Raw genomic sequence first — 3,614 nt, 5'->3', positions numbered from 1 at the left:
ATTTTTATTTTTATTTTATTTTGATTAAATTTATTTAAATGAACATTAGGATCAACGTTGTCATTTTCCACTGTCATATGATAGAAGATTGATTAAATAGATTGCAAATAATAAGTGGTGTTTTAGTAAAATGCTAATTATAGGGTAATTTTAGTAAATCTATGAAACTATAAGGGGTATTTTAGTATATGACCCTTTTTATTATTTAGCTTTCGATTAATAAATCCTATGCATCACAAAGGTCCCCGCTAGTGTGTGTATATATATTAACACTAAAAAATTATTACATGCATACGTTAGGAGGTTTGCATGTCTCCTCTTCGACATTGCTTCACCTTCACCTTTAGCCTCGTAAGGCCATGTTTGGGAGTGCTTTAAGTTAAAAATAAGCGCTTATTGAATAAGTGCTTAAAAACAAGTGCTTATTCGAATAAACACTTATTTGCATTTGGCACCCAACTTTAAAATAAGCACTTAAATAAGCATTTATGACTATTCTGACATTCATTTTCTTTCAAATTTTTAAAATATACCATTTGAAAGCACTTTTATAAAAACACTTCTATGAAAGCACTTTTACAAAAGCATTTTTATAAAAGTACTTTTATAAAAGCACTTTTAAGAAAATACCCTTACAAAAGCACTTTTGTGAGTATTTTTACTTTAAAGTACTTTTGTAGAAGTACTTCTATAAATCACTTTTATAGAGTGCTTTCATAAAAGTGTTTTCATAATGATATTTTCTTAAAAGTACCTTCTTAAAAGTGCTTTCATAAAAATACTTTTATAAAAATGTTATTTCATAAAAGCATTTTTATAAAATTTAACTAAGGATAATGTTATAAGTGGTATTTTAAAGGAAAAATTCCTGATAATGTTATAAGTGGTATTTCATAAAAGCACTTTTATAAAATTTAACTTTAAAACGTGATAATTTATTACCGAACTTGCGACAACCCAGTGCCCGGCGTCAACTCACCGTCAGTCAAAATGCAAAAAGATATAATTACCCACCTGCGGTTCGACCAATGTATGAAATATTTTTTGAAATGATGAAAATGACCCCACCAATAATCCGTGGGAACCATTGTTCACCCACTCTATTACCTGAAGTTCCGAATAAACCAGTTCCACACCTCGGTAATGTCAAGAGGAATGCGACGCCGGAATAGTTGAAATCGACGAGTGACAAACCAGACAGCGTCGTACAAAGATATGCTCCGTGTATTGTGGAAGAAATTGCCGGAAGAAATCACATCTGATAATGGTACCCCTTTTTCTAACTTAACCGTTGCCAGAGAAGAAGACCCCTTGCTGCCGGTGCCGGAAGAGACGACCAGGGATTTTTTTTTTTTTGCTTTTTTTCTATTATTCTCTATGCTTTTTTACTGCATTTATATTACATTGACTTCTGGTTGATTTTAATGCAAGATTTTTAGGGATTTTCTGATCAGCCTGAACCTACTGCTACTGAACCTTTTGGTCCCACCATCTCTGATGCCTTCGGCAAAATTTGGTTTTTCTTAGAGGGTTCAAGGTCAAGCTACTGAACCTTTTGGTCCCACCATCTCTGATGCCTCCGGAAAAATTTGGTTTTTCTTAGAGGGTTCAAGGTCCAGCTGTGCAACTACTGGGTTTGGCCAAGTTGTTTATGTTAACTTGTTAGTTGTAGCTTCTGTAGAGAGCTCCAGATGAATCTGATTAAACAAACTGATCGAATTACAGAGACACAGGTGAGACCGTTTCGAAGTGATGGAGAGCCTTAATTCACACTTTCTTTCCATATATACTTTCATAACCATTTGTCAAAAAATCAAAATTTCCCAATCCACATCCATTTTTTGCTGGGCAACGTACCAATGGCCAGCACTGATCAGACAAAAAGCAGAGACATTTATTGCTGGACATCCATTTCTTCCTAGACAATGTACCAATCCCCATCCATTTCCTTGCTGCGCATCCATTTATTTTCCTACATATATACTTCATAAACAGCCACCTTGCCCCTCCAAACAAATCAAATGAAAAGAAGAGGAAGAAAATTAGGGAAAGGGACTTTTTCAACCTGAAAAATTAGGTTATTTTTCTCTATATAACCACATCACCCGAAAGCGCCTTCTGGAAAATCTCGTAGTCCAAATCATATTCATCCACCTTCTTCCCACCAACCCCAAGACGAATTGCCGCTGCAACCTGATCTTTACCGGCAGAAAAATCGAGTTTGCCGGCCACTTTGTCAATATCATCACTAAGAAGCGGAGCACTAGCTAGAGCATCCCAAAAGTCGGCAAGCTCCTCACCCTCATCAATTCTCAGAATTGGACCTTGCGCTCTCTCCTAACGGACGACCTGACAGGCAGCCACTCAGCCACTCTAGCACGATAGCTAATTTGAAACTGATCAGACGTTAGGAGTTTAAAGCTTACCACCTTCTTTGACGTTCATTCAACCTGCGCGTGAACAGTCTCCTCTCCTCTCGTCTATGTTCCTTCAGTTGGAGTTGATCGAAGCTTACCACCTACGCGAGCAAGAGCAGGAGGTCAGAAAATTACCGTGGAGGTCGGAATCAAAGGCTACGCTTACCACCTATGAACACTGTGTTCGGAATGAAGGGCTGCACTTACCACTTCTCTTGATCCTTCTTCAACCTAGATCGAAGAGAAAGGGGAAAAGGGAACAAAAATAAGAGAAAAGGGTAAAATGGTCTGAAAATTATCATAGAGGTTAATTTTGACATTATGAAAACATATAAATTGCACCTCACCTCACGTGATGGTTCTGAGTGACGGTGAGTTAATGCCAGATATTGATTTGTCACAAATTGAAAATTCCGGTATTAAATTGTAGTGTTTTAAAGTTTGGACACTAAATGGACACTAAGCCTAAAGTACAAGGGTACTTATGAGAATTTTCCCTATTTTAATTTTGAAAGAAAAAAAATTGAATAATTAGGAAAAATTTTGAATAACTGCTTATTATATAAATACTTAAGAAAATCTGAAAATTTAGACTTAAAATAAATCCTTATTTTTAAAATAAGCACTTATCTCGGATTTATTTTTCAAACACCAATAGTGCTTAATAATCTAAATAAACACTTCCAAACATTGCCTAAGTTCACTTGTAACATAGTTTTGTCATTATAAGAGTTATTTGGCATCCTTCTGATTATAACTATTATGTCTCAAATGCACAGAGGAAGAGATTATTATAATACCATTTGTCTTTGTTACTTGACCTTTTTTTTTTTTTTTTGTTTCTTTAGACTGCATTTGGAAATGACGCAAATAGTGTAAATCCCAATTCAGGGTTTACTTTTGCACTCTGGTTCATTTTATGCATTGATAAATGACAGACCAATGCATATCTACATTGAAAATAAGATGTAAAAGTACATCAATAAAAAAAAAGTAAGTTTGCACTCAAGTGGGCTTTTGATAAAAAAAAAAGGCATATGCTTTATTGGAATTCATGTTTGCATCCATTACAGCTAAAAATCTGTTTGGTAAGACGGTAAATTTGTCAGTGCAAAACTAACCCAATTTTGCAATTTATATGAACCCTTTTACAATCTACATATTTGCATGTTTCCAAATGCAGCGCTAATGTCTATA

General features: G+C 35.0%; 1 long non-coding RNA gene across 1 annotated transcript; it reads right to left on the bottom strand.

Moving 5' to 3' along the window:
• Positions 1-1,750: 1,750 nt before the first annotated feature.
• Positions 1,751-2,659, bottom strand: LOC148879616 (uncharacterized). Its single transcript, XR_016104298.1, has 2 exons — positions 2,430-2,659; positions 1,751-2,349 (listed from the first exon to the last, which is right to left on the bottom strand). It is a non-coding gene; the product is annotated as an uncharacterized LOC148879616 (long non-coding RNA).
• Between the last annotated feature and the right edge of the window lie 955 nt (positions 2,660-3,614).

This window comes from Nelumbo lutea, chromosome 1, assembly GCF_056320005.1.
Source record: "Nelumbo lutea isolate HS-2025 chromosome 1, American lotus-T2T, whole genome shotgun sequence".
In the NCBI taxonomy this organism is placed as follows: domain Eukaryota; kingdom Viridiplantae; phylum Streptophyta; class Magnoliopsida; order Proteales; family Nelumbonaceae; genus Nelumbo; species Nelumbo lutea.
Note: the sequence above shows the minus strand (reverse complement) of the source record. Positions and strands in the feature narration are given on the sequence as shown.